The sequence below is a fragment of the Hyla sarda genome, unplaced genomic scaffold (assembly GCF_029499605.1).
Source record: "Hyla sarda isolate aHylSar1 unplaced genomic scaffold, aHylSar1.hap1 scaffold_1480, whole genome shotgun sequence".
Taxonomy (NCBI): Eukaryota; Metazoa; Chordata; class Amphibia; order Anura; family Hylidae; genus Hyla; species Hyla sarda.
Window position 1 is genome coordinate 13,521 of NW_026608113.1, and position 12,687 is coordinate 26,207.

Sequence of the window (12,687 nt, forward strand, 5' to 3'; positions counted from 1 at the left end):
AGACGACATCACCAAACAGCTCCATAGTCACATACACAGCAAAGGAGAGATGTTGTTTACACCTAGTGATGTCAGTGGTATTGAGTGACATCACAGCACAGTGCTAAGGCTCCTGGGCCTGGACACAGCAGCGGCTGCAATATCTCAACGGAGAATACGTTTATATATATGTGTGTGTGTGCGCGTATATATATATATATATATATATATATATATATATATATATATTTCTCCGCCGAAATCACTTTTAAACCCATTTCCACCTTTTTTTCCCTTCTCTTCCTCTTACTTTTTTTTCACGTTTTTTTACGTTTTTCTCCTTTTCGCCTCTTTTCTGGGCGTATTATTCTTCTTTTTCTTCTTTTTTTTCGTCTAATGCATACCCCATCAGTGCAGCAATGCTTATTCAATACCGCCAGCAGATGGAGACACTGGGGGATAATTTTCTAAGGATTTATACTGATTTTTCCTGTCTGAATTTGTCGCACAGAAAGTTGCAGGCCAAATATGTGTGACATTTCTGCGACTTTAGCTTCTAGAGCATTTTTACAACATTATACATAGGTGCTGAATACATAAAAAGCGACTGTTCAGCGACAGACAAGTCGCATCGGCTGAAAGTAGGCCAGAATGTCAGTCCATGTTGGAGCAGGTTTAGATACAGTCTAAAGCATAGATCTCAAAGTCTGTGCACAGAATTTAGCAAGGGCCTCGCACCTTCTGATGCATCAGGTAGGTGCACTATAGCATAGCCTAACCCTCTGTACTTTGGTCTATATTGATGCGGGACATAGACAGCCAGCTGATGACCAATCCATTAGTGCAATGGATGGCTGGAAGCATTTGTCTTTGCCTTTGCAATACCACAGAAGCAATGCATGGTCAATGTACAGCAATGACACACCTGTGTGAACAGCCAGGAGACCCCCCCATGTTATGTTACATAGTTACATAGTTAGTACGGTCGAAAAAAGACATATGTCCATCAAGTTCAACCAGGGAATTAAGGGGTAGGGGTGTGGCGCGATATTGGGGAAGGGATGAGATTTTATATTTCTTCATAAGCATTAATCTTATTTTGTCAATTAGGAACATTCAGCACCCACCCGCTATCAAGGCAGCTGCCTATCATGTCATGCCCTACCTGCACAGGTGTGCTGGCTACTCAAATGATCCAATTAAGGAGGCCATTTAGTCAGCAGCAGCAGAAGTCCTGTGCCTGGACGCTCCAACAGCGGCCAGACACAAGCAGAAGCAGCAGAAGCAGCAGCAGCACCACCTTTTGTTTTTTGGCTGCAGCAGCAGCAGCAGCAGCAGCAAGGCCCACAGGGCTGGCTAGCTGGCTAGCCAGCAAGCAGGTAGCAATGAAAGTAGGAATCTTTCTTTTTAACCCTGTAAGGGGGTGGTGCACTGTACCCGAAGATACTGCCATATCGGGTCAATGCATAGGGCGACGGAAGCAAGCTTCGAAATCGGCCCCCGTTCTCAAAAATCCATTTAATATATGGTCCCCAGATAGGGGACGTATCAGATATTAAACTGATAAGAACAGATACTACACTTGATCTTAGCCAAAAGGCCGAGAAGCGATAACCGTGAAAGGGGCGGGCCCAACAAGGTCCCCTTCATGGGCACTATCACTGCTTGCTGTCAGGGAGGCTGCCAGACAATTTTCCATGCACACTCTGGGCTGGGGGGCAGTCAACCACCAGTACACACAGCAGAACCTAAACCCATACCATTATTGCTAAGCAGCAAGACAGGGGCCCATTGCACTCCCACGGGGCCTTTTTAAATGCAATCCATAACCCGGATTTGCCAGGAACCCTTCTTACTCCTCCTACTTGCATGTGACACTGGGCTTAGGATCTGCATAGGAAACACACACACAAGCACACACCTACCTTTGTTGCCTGCAGATGCCTCCTTGGCTGTCCCCAAACGGTATCAAACCAACACCCACGGGAAGCTGTAAGCATAGAGGACATGCCTGCACCCCATTGGACTTACCTGTGTGGGTTAAATCCGGGTTATTTGACAACCTATGGCGGTGATGGTTCTGCTCAGGCAGAGCAGTGCTGATGCTCCTCATAAAGCTGTCGCTGCTGTGAAGGTTCTAGGTGACATCACAATCCCTATGGTTACATACACAACAAAGCTGGGTTGTTGTTGTTTACACTCTGCAAGGCCTGTGGAAGTGAGTGACATCATAGCACTGTAGTTCTGAGGGTTCTAGATGGATGCAACAATCTCCTGTTGCTTCTATGAAGGCCATAATAGACGACATCACCAAACAGCTCCATAGTCACATACACAGCAAAGGAGAGATGTTGTTTACACCTAGTGATGTCAGTGGTATTGAGTGACATCACAGCACAGTGCTAAGGCTCCTGGGCCTGGACACAGCAGCGGCTGCAATATCTCAACGGAGAATACGTTTATATATATGTGTGTGTGTGCGCGTATATATATATATATATATATATATATATATTTCTCCGCCGAAATCACTTTTAAACCCATTTCCACCTTTTTTTCCCTTCTCTTCCTCTTACTTTTTTTTCACGTTTTTTTACGTTTTTCTCCTTTTCGCCTCTTTTCTGGGCGTATTATTCTTCTTTTTCTTCTTTTTTTTCGTCTAATGCATACCCCATCAGTGCAGCAATGCTTATTCAATACCGCCAGCAGATGGAGACACTGGGGGATAATTTTCTAAGGATTTATACTGATTTTTCCTGTCTGAATTTGTCGCACAGAAAGTTGCAGGCCAAATATGTGTGACATTTCTGCGACTTTAGCTTCTAGAGCATTTTTACAACATTATACATAGGTGCTGAATACATAAAAAGCGACTGTTCAGCGACAGACAAGTCGCATCGGCTGAAAGTAGGCCAGAATGTCAGTCCATGTTGGAGCAGGTTTAGATACAGTCTAAAGCATAGATCTCAAAGTCTGTGCACAGAATTTAGCAAGGGCCTCGCACCTTCTGATGCATCAGGTAGGTGCACTATAGCATAGCCTAACCCTCTGTACTTTGGTCTATATTGATGCGGGACATAGACAGCCAGCTGATGACCAATCCATTAGTGCAATGGATGGCTGGAAGCATTTGTCTTTGCCTTTGCAATACCACAGAAGCAATGCATGGTCAATGTACAGCAATGACACACCTGTGTGAACAGCCAGGAGACCCCCCCATGTTATGTTACATAGTTACATAGTTAGTACGGTCGAAAAAAGACATATGTCCATCAAGTTCAACCAGGGAATTAAGGGGTAGGGGTGTGGCGCGATATTGGGGAAGGGATGAGATTTTATATTTCTTCATAAGCATTAATCTTATTTTGTCAATTAGGAACATTCAGCACCCACCCGCTATCAAGGCAGCTGCCTATCATGTCATGCCCTACCTGCACAGGTGTGCTGGCTACTCAAATGATCCAATTAAGGAGGCCATTTAGTCAGCAGCAGCAGAAGTCCTGTGCCTGGACGCTCCAACAGCGGCCAGACACAAGCAGAAGCAGCAGAAGCAGCAGCAGCACCACCTTTTGTTTTTTGGCTGCAGCAGCAGCAGCAGCAGCAGCAAGGCCCACAGGGCTGGCTAGCTGGCTAGCCAGCAAGCAGGTAGCAATGAAAGTAGGAATCTTTCTTTTTAACCCTGTAAGGGGGTGGTGCACTGTACCCGAAGATACTGCCATATCGGGTCAATGCATAGGGCGACGGAAGCAAGCTTCGAAATCGGCCCCCGTTCTCAAAAATCCATTTAATATATGGTCCCCAGATAGGGGACGTATCAGATATTAAACTGATAAGAACAGATACTACACTTGATCTTAGCCAAAAGGCCGAGAAGCGATAACCGTGAAAGGGGCGGGCCCAACAAGGTCCCCTTCATGGGCACTATCACTGCTTGCTGTCAGGGAGGCTGCCAGACAATTTTCCATGCACACTCTGGGCTGGGGGGCAGTCAACCACCAGTACACACAGCAGAACCTAAACCCATACCATTATTGCTAAGCAGCAAGACAGGGGCCCATTGCACTCCCACGGGGCCTTTTTAAATGCAATCCATAACCCGGATTTGCCAGGAACCCTTCTTACTCCTCCTACTTGCATGTGACACTGGGCTTAGGATCTGCATAGGAAACACACACACAAGCACACACCTACCTTTGTTGCCTGCAGATGCCTCCTTGGCTGTCCCCAAACGGTATCAAACCAACACCCACGGGAAGCTGTAAGCATAGAGGACATGCCTGCACCCCATTGGACTTACCTGTGTGGGTTAAATCCGGGTTATTTGACAACCTATGGCGGTGATGGTTCTGCTCAGGCAGAGCAGTGCTGATGCTCCTCATAAAGCTGTCGCTGCTGTGAAGGTTCTAGGTGACATCACAATCCCTATGGTTACATACACAACAAAGCTGGGTTGTTGTTGTTTACACTCTGCAAGGCCTGTGGAAGTGAGTGACATCATAGCACTGTAGTTCTGAGGGTTCTAGATGGATGCAACAATCTCCTGTTGCTTCTATGAAGGCCATAATAGACGACATCACCAAACAGCTCCATAGTCACATACACAGCAAAGGAGAGATGTTGTTTACACCTAGTGATGTCAGTGGTATTGAGTGACATCACAGCACAGTGCTAAGGCTCCTGGGCCTGGACACAGCAGCGGCTGCAATATCTCAACGGAGAATACGTTTATATATATGTGTGTGTGTGCGCGTATATATATATATATATATATATATATATATTTCTCCGCCGAAATCACTTTTAAACCCATTTCCACCTTTTTTTCCCTTCTCTTCCTCTTACTTTTTTTTCACGTTTTTTTACGTTTTTCTCCTTTTCGCCTCTTTTCTGGGCGTATTATTCTTCTTTTTCTTCTTTTTTTTCGTCTAATGCATACCCCATCAGTGCAGCAATGCTTATTCAATACCGCCAGCAGATGGAGACACTGGGGGATAATTTTCTAAGGATTTATACTGATTTTTCCTGTCTGAATTTGTCGCACAGAAAGTTGCAGGCCAAATATGTGTGACATTTCTGCGACTTTAGCTTCTAGAGCATTTTTACAACATTATACATAGGTGCTGAATACATAAAAAGCGACTGTTCAGCGACAGACAAGTCGCATCGGCTGAAAGTAGGCCAGAATGTCAGTCCATGTTGGAGCAGGTTTAGATACAGTCTAAAGCATAGATCTCAAAGTCTGTGCACAGAATTTAGCAAGGGCCTCGCACCTTCTGATGCATCAGGTAGGTGCACTATAGCATAGCCTAACCCTCTGTACTTTGGTCTATATTGATGCGGGACATAGACAGCCAGCTGATGACCAATCCATTAGTGCAATGGATGGCTGGAAGCATTTGTCTTTGCCTTTGCAATACCACAGAAGCAATGCATGGTCAATGTACAGCAATGACACACCTGTGTGAACAGCCAGGAGACCCCCCCATGTTATGTTACATAGTTACATAGTTAGTACGGTCGAAAAAAGACATATGTCCATCAAGTTCAACCAGGGAATTAAGGGGTAGGGGTGTGGCGCGATATTGGGGAAGGGATGAGATTTTATATTTCTTCATAAGCATTAATCTTATTTTGTCAATTAGGAACATTCAGCACCCACCCGCTATCAAGGCAGCTGCCTATCATGTCATGCCCTACCTGCACAGGTGTGCTGGCTACTCAAATGATCCAATTAAGGAGGCCATTTAGTCAGCAGCAGCAGAAGTCCTGTGCCTGGACGCTCCAACAGCGGCCAGACACAAGCAGAAGCAGCAGAAGCAGCAGCAGCACCACCTTTTGTTTTTTGGCTGCAGCAGCAGCAGCAGCAGCAGCAAGGCCCACAGGGCTGGCTAGCTGGCTAGCCAGCAAGCAGGTAGCAATGAAAGTAGGAATCTTTCTTTTTAACCCTGTAAGGGGGTGGTGCACTGTACCCGAAGATACTGCCATATCGGGTCAATGCATAGGGCGACGGAAGCAAGCTTCGAAATCGGCCCCCGTTCTCAAAAATCCATTTAATATATGGTCCCCAGATAGGGGACGTATCAGATATTAAACTGATAAGAACAGATACTACACTTGATCTTAGCCAAAAGGCCGAGAAGCGATAACCGTGAAAGGGGCGGGCCCAACAAGGTCCCCTTCATGGGCACTATCACTGCTTGCTGTCAGGGAGGCTGCCAGACAATTTTCCATGCACACTCTGGGCTGGGGGGCAGTCAACCACCAGTACACACAGCAGAACCTAAACCCATACCATTATTGCTAAGCAGCAAGACAGGGGCCCATTGCACTCCCACGGGGCCTTTTTAAATGCAATCCATAACCCGGATTTGCCAGGAACCCTTCTTACTCCTCCTACTTGCATGTGACACTGGGCTTAGGATCTGCATAGGAAACACACACACAAGCACACACCTACCTTTGTTGCCTGCAGATGCCTCCTTGGCTGTCCCCAAACGGTATCAAACCAACACCCACGGGAAGCTGTAAGCATAGAGGACATGCCTGCACCCCATTGGACTTACCTGTGTGGGTTAAATCCGGGTTATTTGACAACCTATGGCGGTGATGGTTCTGCTCAGGCAGAGCAGTGCTGATGCTCCTCATAAAGCTGTCGCTGCTGTGAAGGTTCTAGGTGACATCACAATCCCTATGGTTACATACACAACAAAGCTGGGTTGTTGTTGTTTACACTCTGCAAGGCCTGTGGAAGTGAGTGACATCATAGCACTGTAGTTCTGAGGGTTCTAGATGGATGCAACAATCTCCTGTTGCTTCTATGAAGGCCATAATAGACGACATCACCAAACAGCTCCATAGTCACATACACAGCAAAGGAGAGATGTTGTTTACACCTAGTGATGTCAGTGGTATTGAGTGACATCACAGCACAGTGCTAAGGCTCCTGGGCCTGGACACAGCAGCGGCTGCAATATCTCAACGGAGAATACGTTTATATATATGTGTGTGTGTGCGCGTATATATATATATATATATATATATATATATATATATTTCTCCGCCGAAATCACTTTTAAACCCATTTCCACCTTTTTTTCCCTTCTCTTCCTCTTACTTTTTTTTCACGTTTTTTTACGTTTTTCTCCTTTTCGCCTCTTTTCTGGGCGTATTATTCTTCTTTTTCTTCTTTTTTTTCGTCTAATGCATACCCCATCAGTGCAGCAATGCTTATTCAATACCGCCAGCAGATGGAGACACTGGGGGATAATTTTCTAAGGATTTATACTGATTTTTCCTGTCTGAATTTGTCGCACAGAAAGTTGCAGGCCAAATATGTGTGACATTTCTGCGACTTTAGCTTCTAGAGCATTTTTACAACATTATACATAGGTGCTGAATACATAAAAAGCGACTGTTCAGCGACAGACAAGTCGCATCGGCTGAAAGTAGGCCAGAATGTCAGTCCATGTTGGAGCAGGTTTAGATACAGTCTAAAGCATAGATCTCAAAGTCTGTGCACAGAATTTAGCAAGGGCCTCGCACCTTCTGATGCATAAGGTAGGTGCACTATAGCATAGCCTAACCCTCTGTACTTTGGTCTATATTGATGCGGGACATAGACAGCCAGCTGATGACCAATCCATTAGTGCAATGGATGGCTGGAAGCATTTGTCTTTGCCTTTGCAATACCACAGAAGCAATGCATGGTCAATGTACAGCAATGACACACCTGTGTGAACAGCCAGGAGACCCCCCCATGTTATGTTACATAGTTACATAGTTAGTACGGTCGAAAAAAGACATATGTCCATCAAGTTCAACCAGGGAATTAAGGGGTAGGGGTGTGGCGCGATATTGGGGAAGGGATGAGATTTTATATTTCTTCATAAGCATTAATCTTATTTTGTCAATTAGGAACATTCAGCACCCACCCGCTATCAAGGCAGCTGCCTATCATGTCATGCCCTACCTGCACAGGTGTGCTGGCTACTCAAATGATCCAATTAAGGAGGCCATTTAGTCAGCAGCAGCAGAAGTCCTGTGCCTGGACGCTCCAACAGCGGCCAGACACAAGCAGAAGCAGCAGAAGCAGCAGCAGCACCACCTTTTGTTTTTTGGCTGCAGCAGCAGCAGCAGCAGCAGCAAGGCCCACAGGGCTGGCTAGCTGGCTAGCCAGCAAGCAGGTAGCAATGAAAGTAGGAATCTTTCTTTTTAACCCTGTAAGGGGGTGGTGCACTGTACCCGAAGATACTGCCATATCGGGTCAATGCATAGGGCGACGGAAGCAAGCTTCGAAATCGGCCCCCGTTCTCAAAAATCCATTTAATATATGGTCCCCAGATAGGGGACGTATCAGATATTAAACTGATAAGAACAGATACTACACTTGATCTTAGCCAAAAGGCCGAGAAGCGATAACCGTGAAAGGGGCGGGCCCAACAAGGTCCCCTTCATGGGCACTATCACTGCTTGCTGTCAGGGAGGCTGCCAGACAATTTTCCATGCACACTCTGGGCTGGGGGGCAGTCAACCACCAGTACACACAGCAGAACCTAAACCCATACCATTATTGCTAAGCAGCAAGACAGGGGCCCATTGCACTCCCACGGGGCCTTTTTAAATGCAATCCATAACCCGGATTTGCCAGGAACCCTTCTTACTCCTCCTACTTGCATGTGACACTGGGCTTAGGATCTGCATAGGAAACACACACACAAGCACACACCTACCTTTGTTGCCTGCAGATGCCTCCTTGGCTGTCCCCAAACGGTATCAAACCAACACCCACGGGAAGCTGTAAGCATAGAGGACATGCCTGCACCCCATTGGACTTACCTGTGTGGGTTAAATCCGGGTTATTTGACAACCTATGGCGGTGATGGTTCTGCTCAGGCAGAGCAGTGCTGATGCTCCTCATAAAGCTGTCGCTGCTGTGAAGGTTCTAGGTGACATCACAATCCCTATGGTTACATACACAACAAAGCTGGGTTGTTGTTGTTTACACTCTGCAAGGCCTGTGGAAGTGAGTGACATCATAGCACTGTAGTTCTGAGGGTTCTAGATGGATGCAACAATCTCCTGTTGCTTCTATGAAGGCCATAATAGACGACATCACCAAACAGCTCCATAGTCACATACACAGCAAAGGAGAGATGTTGTTTACACCTAGTGATGTCAGTGGTATTGAGTGACATCACAGCACAGTGCTAAGGCTCCTGGGCCTGGACACAGCAGCGGCTGCAATATCTCAACGGAGAATACGTTTATATATATGTGTGTGTGTGCGCGTATATATATATATATATATATATATATATATATATATATATATATATATATATTTCTCCGCCGAAATCACTTTTAAACCCATTTCCATCTTTTTTTCCCTTCTCTTCCTCTTACTTTTTTTTCACGTTTTTTTACGTTTTTCTCCTTTTCGCCTCTTTTCTGGGCGTATTATTCTTCTTTTTCTTCTTTTTTTTCGTCTAATGCATACCCCATCAGTGCAGCAATGCTTATTCAATACCGCCAGCAGATGGAGACACTGGGGGATAATTTTCTAAGGATTTATACTGATTTTTCCTGTCTGAATTTGTCGCACAGAAAGTTGCAGGCCAAATATGTGTGACATTTCTGCGACTTTAGCTTCTAGAGCATTTTTACAACATTATACATAGGTGCTGAATACATAAAAAGCGACTGTTCAGCGACAGACAAGTCGCATCGGCTGAAAGTAGGCCAGAATGTCAGTCCATGTTGGAGCAGGTTTAGATACAGTCTAAAGCATAGATCTCAAAGTCTGTGCACAGAATTTAACAAGGGCCTCGCACCTTCTGATGCATCAGGTAGGTGCACTATAGCATAGCCTAACCCTCTGTACTTTGGTCTATATTGATGCGGGACATAGACAGCCAGCTGATTGCCTTTGCAATACCACAGAAGCAATGCATGGTCAATGTACAGCAATGACACACCTGTGTGAACAGCCAGGAGACCCCCCCATGTTATGTTACATAGTTACATAGTTAGTACGGTCGAAAAAAGACATATGTCCATCAAGTTCAACCAGGGAATTAAGGGGTAGGGGTGTGGCGCGATATTGGGGAAGGGATGAGATTTTATATTTCTTCATAAGCATTAATCTTATTTTGTCAATTAGGAACATTCAGCACCCACCCGCTATCAAGGCAGCTGCCTATCATGTCATGCCCTACCTGCACAGGTGTGCTGGCTACTCAAATGATCCAATTAAGGAGGCCATTTAGTCAGCAGCAGCAGAAGTCCTGTGCCTGGATGCTCCAACAGCGGCCAGACACAAGCAGAAGCAGCAGAAGCAGCAGCAGCACCACCTTTTGTTTTTTGGCTGCAGCAGCAGCAGCAGCAGCAGCAGCAAGGCCCACAGGGCTGGCTAGCTGGCTAGCCAGCAAGCAGGTAGCAATGAAAGTAGGAATCTTTCTTTTTAACCCTGTAAGGGGGTGGTGCACTGTACCCGAAGATACTGCCATATCGGGTCAATGCATAGGGCGACGGAAGCAAGCTTCGAAATCGGCCCCCGTTCTCAAAAATCCATTTAATATATGGTCCCCAGATAGGGGACGTATCAGATATTAAACTGATAAGAACAGATACTACACTTGATCTTAGCCAAAAGGCCGAGAAGCGATAACCGTGAAAGGGGCGGGCCCAACAAGGTCCCCTTCATGGGCACTATCACTGCTTGCTGTCAGGGAGGCTGCCAGACAATTTTCCATGCACACTCTGGGCTGGGGGGCAGTCAACCACCAGTACACACAGCAGAACCTAAACCCATACCATTATTGCTAAGCAGCAAGACAGGGGCCCATTGCACTCCCACGGGGCCTTTTTAAATGCAATCCATAACCCGGATTTGCCAGGAACCCTTCTTACTCCTCCTACTTGCATGTGACACTGGGCTTAGGATCTGCATAGGAAACACACACACAAGCACACACCTACCTTTGTTGCCTGCAGATGCCTCCTTGGCTGTCCCCAAACGGTATCAAACCAACACCCACGGGAAGCTGTAAGCATAGAGGACATGCCTGCACCCCATTGGACTTACCTGTGTGGGTTAAATCCGGGTTATTTGACAACCTATGGCGGTGATGGTTCTGCTCAGGCAGAGCAGTGCTGATGCTCCTCATAAAGCTGTCGCTGCTGTGAAGGTTCTAGGTGACATCACAATCCCTATGGTTACATACACAACAAAGCTGGGTTGTTGTTGTTTACACTCTGCAAGGCCTGTGGAAGTGAGTGACATCATAGCACTGTAGTTCTGAGGGTTCTAGATGGATGCAACAATCTCCTGTTGCTTCTATGAAGGCCATAATAGACGACATCACCAAACAGCTCCATAGTCACATACACAGCAAAGGAGAGATGTTGTTTACACCTAGTGATGTCAGTGGTATTGAGTGACATCACAGCACAGTGCTAAGGCTCCTGGGCCTGGACACAGCAGCGGCTGCAATATCTCAACGGAGAATACGTTTATATATATGTGTGTGTGTGCGCGTATATATATATATATATATATATATATATATATATTTCTCCGCCGAAATCACTTTTAAACCCATTTCCACCTTTTTTTCCCTTCTCTTCCTCTTACTTTTTTTTCACGTTTTTTTACGTTTTTCTCCTTTTCGCCTCTTTTCTGGGCGTATTATTCTTCTTTTTCTTCTTTTTTTTCGTCTAATGCATACCCCATCAGTGCAGCAATGCTTATTCAATACCGCCAGCAGATGGAGACACTGGGGGATAATTTTCTAAGGATTTATACTGATTTTTCCTGTCTGAATTTGTCGCACAGAAAGTTGCAGGCCAAATATGTGTGACATTTCTGCGACTTTAGCTTCTAGAGCATTTTTACAACATTATACATAGGTGCTGAATACATAAAAAGCGACTGTTCAGCGACAGACAAGTCGCATCGGCTGAAAGTAGGCCAGAATGTCAGTCCATGTTGGAGCAGGTTTAGATACAGTCTAAAGCATAGATCTCAAAGTCTGTGCACAGAATTTAGCAAGGGCCTCGCACCTTCTGATGCATCAGGTAGGTGCACAATAGCATAGCCTAACCCTCTGTACTTTGGTCTATATTGATGCGGGACATAGACAGCCAGCTGATGACCAATCCATTAGTGCAATGGATGGCTGGAAGCATTTGTCTTTGCCTTTGCAATACCACAGAAGCAATGCATGGTCAATGTACAGCAATGACACACCTGTGTGAACAGCCAGGAGACCCCCCCATGTTATGTTACATAGTTACATAGTTAGTACGGTCGAAAAAAGACATATGTCCATCAAGTTCAACCAGGGAATTAAGGGGTAGGGGTGTGGCGCGATATTGGGGAAGGGATGAGATTTTATATTTCTTCATAAGCATTAATCTTATTTTGTCAATTAGGAACATTCAGCACCCACCCGCTATCAAGGCAGCTGCCTATCATGTCATGCCCTACCTGCACAGGTGTGCTGGCTACTCAAATGATCCAATTAAGGAGGCCATTTAGTCAGCAGCAGCAGAAGTCCTGTGCCTGGACGCTCCAACAGCGGCCAGACACAAGCAGAAGCAGCAGAAGCAGCAGCAGCACCACCTTTTGTTTTTTGGCTGCAGCAGCAGCAGCAGCAGCAGCAAGGCCCACAGGGCTGGCTAGCTGGCTAGCCAGCAAGCAGGTAGCAA

General features: G+C 45.9%; 5 non-coding genes across 5 annotated transcripts; all 5 read right to left on the reverse strand.

Moving 5' to 3' along the window:
* Window positions 1–1,400: 1,400 nt before the first annotated feature.
* Window positions 1,401–1,591, reverse strand: LOC130308550 (U2 spliceosomal RNA). The gene has a single exon (XR_008857504.1). It is a non-coding gene; the product is annotated as a U2 spliceosomal RNA (small nuclear RNA).
* Window positions 1,592–3,666: 2,075 nt separating this feature from the next.
* Window positions 3,667–3,857, reverse strand: LOC130308551 (U2 spliceosomal RNA). The gene has a single exon (XR_008857505.1). It is a non-coding gene; the product is annotated as a U2 spliceosomal RNA (small nuclear RNA).
* Window positions 3,858–5,932: 2,075 nt separating this feature from the next.
* LOC130308552 (U2 spliceosomal RNA) lies at window positions 5,933–6,123 on the reverse strand. Its single transcript, XR_008857506.1, has one exon. It is a non-coding gene; the product is annotated as a U2 spliceosomal RNA (small nuclear RNA).
* A 2,081-nt stretch (window positions 6,124–8,204) lies between these two features.
* LOC130308553 (U2 spliceosomal RNA) lies at window positions 8,205–8,395 on the reverse strand. The gene has a single exon (XR_008857507.1). It is a non-coding gene; the product is annotated as a U2 spliceosomal RNA (small nuclear RNA).
* Window positions 8,396–10,452: 2,057 nt separating this feature from the next.
* On the reverse strand, window positions 10,453–10,643 carry LOC130308554 (U2 spliceosomal RNA). Its single transcript, XR_008857508.1, has one exon. It is a non-coding gene; the product is annotated as a U2 spliceosomal RNA (small nuclear RNA).
* Window positions 10,644–12,687: the final 2,044 nt, after the last annotated feature.